Below are 9,679 nucleotides of genomic sequence, written 5' to 3'. Positions count from 1 at the left end.
GAAGACATTAAAGTTTAAAGATGTTTTCTTTCCCCCCTTCTCCAGGGCTTCAGCTCCTCTCCAAGTTCAAGTGGGAAAGTGTCTGGAGTCAGCGGAATCCCATCCTGTGGAGAACGCTCGTTGCAAACCCGAAAGGATTCCTCCCAGCAAACTTCCCTTCTGGTAGGAAAAAACAAAAAACCACCACGGCTGCCGTTGCTGCCATTGCAGCTTTTTGAATGTGAATGTGAAAGCTTTTTGGCAATATTTTTTCCATCTCACCGGGGGGTATCCTTCAGTCTTTAGCCTGTCCACTCTCCATTGTGGGCTTTTTTTTTAAATTTTTCGGTATCGGTGAGATATCGTTAATTATGTCCGTGTGGAATGTATTTAAGGACCCGGAACCAGCACTTGGATTGCCTGGTGCTGGCTTTTATTCCCCCGCGAGAGACCTGAAGGCTATTTTAATGATTTCAATAATTCACTTGTAAATCCCATAAGCACGTTGCCTGGAGGGTTGGGCAACCCTCTATAAAGAAATCTGCTTTTACTTTGAAAGGTTTTTTTTTTTTTTTTTTTACTGACGCAAAGACAAATTGATTCTGCCAAGTAATTTGTGTATTGAGAATGTTGGTGTCTTCTATGCTCTCCCTGCCAAAATCTGACTGGGATCGAGTTCTTAAAGGCAGAATTTAGTGTCTGCCCTCCTTACCACCTTGCCTTCCTTTCTATTGTCTTCCTTATATTGTAAATCGCTGAGCAAACTCTTGGCACCTGATGATGATGATGATGATGATGATGATTTTATTCTTGTTTCATGGACGTAAACTCCTCGGTGCTCCTGAGATGTTAGAGTATCAGGGCCGTCTTCATGTATCTGATTATTGCTACGTTGTGTTATATGTTGGCGCTTTCAAAGCTTTAGGTCAGCGGTCTCCAACCCTTAGGACCTCATGGACCACTAAATTCATAATTTTAAATCCCGCGGACCACAAATATAAATGTAAAAAAATAATTGTATGTATGTATGTATGCATGTATGTATGTATGTATGTATGTATGTATTCGAGTATAAGCCGAGATTTTCAGCCCATTTTTTTTTGCTGAAAAGTGCCCCCCTCGGCTTATACTCGAGTCAGCGTGGTCCAGTGGTCAGGTTTCTTCTTACTTACCTCGCCGAGCGTCGCGTCACTGCTGCTCCGGTGGGCGGCGCTTTTTTTTTACCTTTTAAAAATGTCATTTAGTAAAATGAAGAAAAATAACCTGAAATGTTTTTGAACGTAACTCTGGAGGGGGGGGTGTATCCTGCTTTTCAGCAAACCGCTCCTGTGACTTTATTTACAAATATCTTCAGAATTGACTCGTTGTAATGCAGAATAGTCAGCAAATGAAAACGTTTTTGGATGATGGAGGAAGTGGGTGGTGTGAGTTGGCTCCGGCCCGGTATATTCTGCCCGGGCTTTGATCACGTCCTATTTTTTTATTTTTGTGTATGGTGTTGTGTCTTCTCCTTTTTCCCTGCTGACCCTTTTGTGTACAGAGTAAAAGTGCATTTTTATTTTATACCCTCCGGAAGCAGCCAGGCCGTGTTTACTCTGATTGGAAGCCTGTTTTTTTTTTTCCCCAATTCATACCTCAAAGGATGCTCTATCAGGCTGGCATAGGGTTCTCCACCATTTTCTGCGGAATGCAAAACAGCCACTGAATTAATGAATGTCAAGAGGTTTAAAATCCAGAATGCCGGACCTGATCTACATTTCAATGTTTTTAATGCTGCATTTCCATTTTTATTTATTAGAACTTTTTTTTTTTTAAAAAGAATATAAAATCTTGCAGATACGGTGGATTTAGTTTTTTTTTTCCTTTTTCTCGGCTGTTTTGGCTTTTAAAAAATGCCAATTATTTTACTGGTTACATCTATTGACTGGCTGGCCGAGGTCTGAATGGAATGTCTGAAAGCATTTAAGTGAACGATCACAATTACTGTACAGCTGGCTGAATTTTCCTCGATCGGTCAGGCTGTAAAACTTTTTTTGAATGTTACGAATATCGATGGATTGGTGCCGTTTTCAGAGGAAAAAAATTTACGAAATTCGGCCAGTTAGTATCGGTACCAACGGAACGGTAATGGTCTGTGCATGATGGGGTATTCGAGCGGAAATCTAACAGGGGTGCGATGCCGGGAAGAAAGTCGAACGATAAAGGTGCATGGCCAGATTTAAGGTGCCCATACACTGGCTGAATTTCGTCCGGTTCTTAATGTACCGGCTGAAATCCGCACAGTGTGTGGGGCTGTCGGCTCCCTTTTCAGCCGGCATTCCTCGATCAGCTGATTAAAGGAGCCGGCGGGAAAATTTTCAATCGATCAGAGGCGGCAGCCAATGAGCCGCCCCTTCTGATAGGGTACGCTGGCAGCGGCCGGCGGCACCTGTCAGAATGCAATGTAAACGGCGGCGATTCCTCGATCGACGCTGAAGGGGATCGCCGCTGTTTGTGTTTGATGGAGGAATCGGGTCAGTGGGTTTTTTTTTTTGTTCAGCCCGCGGGTTGAACGGAGAATATTTGATAGGTGTATGGCCGGCCTCAGACAGATGAACTGCATTGTAAGACTTTTACCTGCAGTGTTAAATGTTGGAGCGAGTGATTTACATTTCATTCCTCCGTTTTAGATCCTAAGAACAACTTTATTCTGGGTGCGAACACGTGTCCGCCCCTTAGGTCTGTCATTTCGGGTATTTGTTGGGCCTACTCTGGAACCGCATGGAGAAAAGATTTCGTTTATCGCGGATACAAGTTGACAAAATAATGAGTAAAGTCTGATACAAAATCTGTATAATGTCTATGAGTAGGGCTGCAACAACTAATCGACATAATCGATTATAATCGATTATAGGGTTTGCTGCCAGGCTCTTGTGAGCATTGTGACTCAAACGTTCTGTCTTGCAAGACAATCGCTGTAATTGTGTTCTGGATTTGGATGCACTTCTGCCTGGCAAACTTTTGGAGTTCGCAGGCTGAGTGTAACTCTTTCGTGGCCTGGTCAGAGAGCCTTATTCCAGGACATCCCCCTGGAGTGGGCGCTCCGCCGTGGAGGTAGTTTATCTTGTGCTTTGGAGTTTACAGGCTGACTGTAAGTATCATGGCCTGGTCATGGAGTTATTCCAGGACACCCCTGGAGTGGGCACTCTGCTGCGGAGGTTGTTTGTCCTGGTCTTTGGAGTTCAAAAGTTGTGTAACTTTTGTGGATGTGGCTTGTGGCCTGGTCAGAGAGCTATTACAAGCCACCCCTGGAGTGGGTTCTCCCCTATGGAGGACATTTTATCTTTTGCTTTGGAGTTCATGGGCTGAGGGTAATTCTTTCGTAGCCTGGTCACAGAACTATTCCATGCCACCCCTGGATTGGGCACTCTATTATGGAGGTAATTTATCCTGTGCCTTGCATTTCACAGACTGAGTGCATCTCTTTCTGGCTCATGGCCTGGTTAGAGAGCTATCCAAACTGGATTCTCCCCTACGGAGGACATGTATCTTGTGCTTTGGAGTTCACGGGTCATAGAACTATTCCATGCCACCCCAGGATTGGGCACTCTACTGTGGAGGTCATTTATCCAGTGCTTTGGAGTTAATAGACTGAGTATATCGCGGCTTGGTCAGAGAGCTGTTCTAAGCAACCCCTTGAGTGGGCGCATGACTCCATGGTGGATTATTTTATTTTGTTATTAATTTGTTGAACCCCCTCCCCGAGTGTATCTCTTTCATGGCTCTGGCTCATGGCCTGGTCAGAGACCTATCCCAAGTGTATTCTCCCCCACGGAGGACATTTATCCTGGTGCTTTTTGGAGTTTACAGGCTGACTGGAACTTTCATGGCCTAGTCAGAGAGCTATCCGAGACCATCCCTGGAGCGGTCGCTCCACTGCGGAGGTTGTTTATCCTGTACTTTGGAGTTAATAGACTGAGTAGCTCGCGGCTTGGTCAGAGAGCTGTTCTAAGCAACCCCTTGAGTGGGCGCATGACTTCATGGTGGATTATTTTATTATGTTATTAATTTGTTGAACCCCCCCGAGTCCCCCCCGAGTGTTTGTTGAACCCCCTGTCAGGCTTTTCTTGATGCCTCTCAACATACCTGCAGCCTTAAAGTGGATCCCCCCCCCAAAAAAAACCAAATGTATATATTGCAGCTTACCAGCCCTTAAATGTGGTGGCTGCATTAGTTTTCCTTTTTTAAGGCCTTCATTTTCTCCTGGTGATCGGGCCATTGACGCACTTCCTCCCTGCTGTGTCCTCCAAAGCGATCCTGCTCATGGCAAGTTGTCACCAGCAACAGGATCGCCAGTGTGTCACCATGTGCATTGAGCTGCTTTGATGGGCATTGATCAGTGCAGGCTCAACACAAGGACGCAGAGAAGACAACTGTTCTCTATGTGCCCTCTGGTTTCACCATACCGGTGCATTGGTGTGCCTTGCATCTCTGCATTTTTACCTTTTTCTCAACACACAGCAATGGGTTACAATGATTGTGCATAAAGGGGAATGAGCTGCCATTTTGTAACATTTCAATAAAGTAAAAAAAAAAAAAAAAAGTAACCAGTGTCATGCATTGTAACAACGCATTGCTCCTCCCTTCACAATGCACATCAGCACACACGGGTTATACAGTAAACGCAGGAACTCGTGTGAATGGGCCCATATGGCCTGCTCACACCTGTGCATCTGCTTCCTACCTCCCCCTCCGCCTCCCATGGCGAGTTTGTCAATGCTTATTGGAATGCACTTTGTATGGAATGTCAAAGCGCATTATTGTGGTAGAAGTGCTTCTAATGCAGATTCACAGTGCGTTTACAGTGTAATCAGGCACAATAGGGTTTGCTGCCAGGCTCTTGTGAGCATTGTGACTCAAACGTTCTGTCTTGCAAGACAATCGCTGTAATTGTGTTCTGGATTTGGATGCACTTCTGCCTGGCAAACTTTTGGAGTTCGCAGGCTGAGTGTAACTCTTTCGTGGCCTGGTCAGAGAGCCTTATTCCAGGACATCCCCCTGGAGTGGGCGCTCCGCCGTGGAGGTAGTTTATCTTGTGCTTTGGAGTTTACAGGCTGACTGTAAGTATCATGGCCTGGTCATGGAGTTATTCCAGGACACCCCTGGAGTGGGCACTCTGCTGCGGAGGTTGTTTGTCCTGGTCTTTGGAGTTCAAAAGTTGTGTAACTTTTGTGGATGTGGCTTGTGGCCTGGTCAGAGAGCTATTACAAGCCACCCCTGGAGTGGGTTCTCCCCTATGGAGGACATTTTATCTTTTGCTTTGGAGTTCATGGGCTGAGGGTAATTCTTTCGGAGCCTGGTCACAGAACTATTCCATGCCACCCCTGGATTGGGCACTCTATTATGGAGGTAATTTATCCTGTGCCTTGCATTTCACAGACTGAGTGCATCTCTTTCTGGCTCATGGCCTGGTTAGAGAGCTATCCAAACTGGATTCTCCCCTACGGAGGACATGTATCTTGTGCTTTGGAGTTCACGGGTCATAGAACTATTCCATGCCACCCCAGGATTGGGCACTCTACTGTGGAGGTCATTTATCCAGTGCTTTGGAGTTAATAGACTGAGTATATCGCGGCTTGGTCAGAGAGCTGTTCTAAGCAACCCCTTGAGTGGGCGCATGACTCCATGGTGGATTATTTTATTTTGTTATTAATTTGTTGAACCCCCTCCCCGAGTGTATCTCTTTCATGGCTCTGGCTCATGGCCTGGTCAGAGACCTATCCCAAGTGTATTCTCCCCCACGGAGGACATTTATCCTGGTGCTTTTTGGAGTTTACAGGCTGACTGGAACTTTCATGGCCTAGTCAGAGAGCTATCCGAGACCATCCCTGGAGCGGTCGCTCCACTGCGGAGGTTGTTTATCCTGTACTTTGGAGGTAATAGACTGAGTAGCTCGCGGCTTGGTCAGAGAGCTGTTCTAAGCAACCCCTTGAGTGGGCGCATGACTTCATGGTGGATTATTTTATTATGTTATTAATTTGTTGAACCCCCCCGAGTGTTTGTTGAACCCCCTGTCAGGCTTTTCTTGATGCCTCTCAACATACCTGCAGCCTTAAAGTGGATCCCCCCCCCAAAAAAAACCAAATGTATATATTGCAGCTTACCAGCCCTTAAATGTGGTGGCTGCATTAGTTTTCCTTTTTTAAGGCCTTCATTTTCTCCTGGTGATCGGGCCATTGACGCACTTCCTCCCTGCTGTGTCCTCCAAAGCGATCCTGCTCATGGCAAGTTGTCACCAGCAACAGGATCGCCAGTGTGTCACCATGTGCATTGAGCTGCTTTGATGGGCATTGATCAGTGCAGGCTCAACACAAGGACGCAGAGAAGACAACTGTTCTCTATGTGCCCTCTGGTTTCACCATACCGGTGCATTGGTGTGCCTTGCATCTCTGCATTTTTACCTTTTTCTCAACACACAGCAATGGGTTACAATGATTGTGCATAAAGTGGAATGAGCTGCCATTTTGTAACATTTCAATAAAGTAAAAAAAAAAAAAAAAAAGTAACCAGTGTCATGCATTGTAACAACGCATTGCTCCTCCCTTCACAATGCACATCAGCACACACGGGTTATACAGTAAACGCAGGAACTCGTGTGAATGGGCCCATATGGCCTGCTCACACCTGTGCATCTGCTTCCTACCTCCCCCTCCGCCTCCCATGGCGAGTTTGTCAATGCTTATTGGAATGCACTTTGTATGGAATGTCAAAGCGCATTATTGTGGTAGAAGTGCTTCTAATGCAGATTCACAGTGCGTTTACAGTGTAATCAGGCACAACGCTGGGGGATAGGCCCGGGTTCTGTAGCCCAACAGGCAGTGATGTCGGCCCACAGCAGGAAGTTAGGCGCTCGCTGGTTTTGCAGAGTTTGGAAATATTTAAGGATCGAGTGATCTATATATAATTTTTATTTTGCCCAGACATTGACTTTAATATTTCCTTTTAGCTGATTATTGAACATTTTTTTTAGATCCTGGGCCACTGGAGTTGGATGCCGAGGTTGCTGCAATGCAAGGAGTTAATTCTGCCAGAGCGCGGACAACTCAATTCTGAAGCCGACATCTGGTTGCTTTTTCTTTACCTGGTAGAAGAAAGGAAATGCAAATAGAAGAGGCCTTGCCATCGCCCCAGCGCTGCCGCTGACAGTTTGTTAAACAGGGCTCCCGGTCCGCTGTGCCACTGCTCTATTGTTAGACCGGCAATAGGCTCCTGAGTCCCTGTCACCATATGCTCCCTATATGCAGCTGATAACTTATCTGCTAATTATGGGCCCTCCGATAGGTCACATTATTGTGTCACCAGCGACAGTTCCCCGCGCGTTGCCCTGTGCTCAAGTATGTAGGTTGTATATTTTTATATTTTTTTATTGACCCTTGTTTTGTGTTGCAGTCTTTTATGGTGGCGCACATTGTGTTTCTGTGCCGCTTCTTACTGGGTTAGTAGAAAAAAATGTGGAAGTTTTTGTATTTCTTTTGAGCTCCAAGCAAAGCAAATATGGTCAAAATACAAGAGGGATGTTTATTGTTCATTTTGGTACCCTTGGTGTATTTCTTCTACATATGTGCCGTAACCCAGCATTAAACAACTCCTTAGTTTTTACCTCTGTGCAGGAGCTTCCTCAAATAAAGACTGATCACTGCTGCTCTCTCTCCTTGTGCAGGGTGACTGGTCTCGTCTCTGCCCCCCTCCTGTAATAGAGACTGCTGACTGCTGCGCTCTCTCCTTGTGCAGGGTGAGTGGTCTTGTCTCCACCCCCTTCTGTAATAAAGACCGCTCACTGCTGCTCTATTCTTGTGCCGGGTGACTGGTCTTGCCTCCGCCCCCTCCTGTATTTTCCTGCAGGCAGCCTGTAGTAGGCGGGGGCCTACTGCATCCCTCCCACAGCCAAAGTGTTAACTTTTTTGCCTAAGCACTGACATTTATCATGTTCCAAAAACCGCTCTTAACACTTTCAGCTCTTCTCAGAACATTCAAGGCACATCAGTCTCCAGCAGCCACCCATCTACTAGCATGGAGGTGAGGGGAGCAGAGTACTGGCTAGCCTTGTCGTGCCTTTGTATTTGTAGACACACGCACAGCTTGCTAGCACACACAAGAGTGACTCTATGGGACACTGCAAGGGAAAGGAGCCACCCTACAACAGGATATCAGGACCAGTGCTCAAGGGGACCGGCTGATTCTGCAGGAAACTAAAACGTTTTAAACATTCGGGAGCAGCATCCTTTGTAAGTGATTTCATCAGCGTTTGACTTTTATATCGCTTTAAAAATAAAATCTTTTCTTTTGCGTTCAGTGCCAAGGACAGATCTCTGAAACCCTGTCATAGTTGTCGCACACAAAGAAGTACTTTGCAGGTGTTTGTGTTCCAAGTTCATTATTGACGTTGCAGAGTGGAAAGGGTTAATGTGGTAATAATGACGGGCCGCTCAAAGTGAAAAGTTGCCTTACAGACAATGGCGATCCCGGGAGTGCGTGCGATGAATGGGGAAAAAAAAAAAAAAACGCCACTACGATGGCCTTCTACCGGGATGAACTCGATTGGTTGGAGGGGACGGGTGTTAAGCGGCGATGAACACTTCTGCGGCGTCGGCGGAGGCCTTCCACTGCGCTGAACTTGATTGGTTGGAGGTGAAGGCCCGGGTCACTCTGCGGAATGCGTCACGCTTCCTCTAATGTAAAACCTGCTCCCCTTTAGTCCTCCTACATCAGCAGGCTGATCATGAAAGGAACCGGTTACATTTGTATCTTTGTGTTGCAAAAGGTCGCTCCCCCGCTGTGACTTTTGTTGTATGAATAATTACAACATATCCAAATAGCCCCGGGGCATCTGAATCAGTGCAAACACCTACTGTTTTCAGGAAATTCCTGGTAACAAATGCATTAGGCCGAACGCCAGCCAAAGTTTTTTTTAGTTTTTGGATAGAGTTGGGAAGAGTTCAAATTTTGTCAGATTTTTATTTCTGTCACCCCCTCCCATGGGGATAATTTCTCTGACCCACCCCGCCCCCCTTGTACAGGAAGTGGTGTAGTTGTTCCTGGCACAGGCAGTAATACATTCATGAGTCTAGAATTGAAGAGCCAAACCATAATATTGGACTCCAGATAGAAGTTTATTCCAACGCATTTCAACAACTAGGCTCCGCCCCTTATTCAGGGCTTGAAGACTCAATGTATGCAGGACCCAAAGATCACTGAGTGTTCGATAGAGACGAGGCTGGGCAAACCCAGTTCACCCAAGCTTGCTCAAAACTGACCGCCACTCCCTCCTCCCAACCCAGTGGGTTGCAGGGAGGTGCATTCCTCGCCCCACAGCCATATGTCAAAAAGGACTGGCCACCACTGCAACTGCCCACACTGATTGGGTCAGAAGGAGGGGGTGGCGGTTAGAGTTTTGAGCAGGCTTGCGTGAATTGGGGTTCCACCAAGATAAACGGTATCGGCCTTAAATTTACTGATACTACCGATAAGTATCGGCAGAGAATAGGAGCCTCTGCAGCAGCAACCAGCGCTTCCAGCGTGCCCCCCACAACCAGTACCTTCAGTCCCCCCCCCCCTTGCATTCAGTGCCTCCAGTATGCCCCCAAAGCCTTCCAGTGTGCCCCCTCACAAGCAGTACCTTCAGTGCACCTCCCCCCCCCTCCCTGCACGTGCAGTGCCTTCA

General features: G+C 46.6%; 1 protein-coding gene across 1 annotated transcript in view; it reads left to right on the top strand.

The window, feature by feature from the left end:
- The first annotated feature begins 8 nt into the window (after window positions 1-8).
- The window catches only part of TEAD1 (TEA domain transcription factor 1), a 157,467-nt gene continuing 147,796 nt past the window's right edge, over window positions 9-9,679 (top strand). Inside the window, exon 1 of the mRNA XM_018554803.1 lies at window positions 9-162. The gene's annotated coding sequence lies outside the window, so the exon portion shown is untranslated. The remainder of the gene's footprint in view (window positions 163-9,679) is intronic.

The sequence above is a fragment of the Nanorana parkeri genome, unplaced genomic scaffold, assembly GCF_000935625.1.
Source record: "Nanorana parkeri isolate BGI_ZX_2015 unplaced genomic scaffold, ASM93562v1 scaffold10, whole genome shotgun sequence".
In the NCBI taxonomy this organism is placed as follows: domain Eukaryota; kingdom Metazoa; phylum Chordata; class Amphibia; order Anura; family Dicroglossidae; genus Nanorana; species Nanorana parkeri.
The sequence above is the reverse complement of the archived record's forward strand: the minus strand, read 5'-3'. Positions and strand labels throughout refer to the sequence as shown.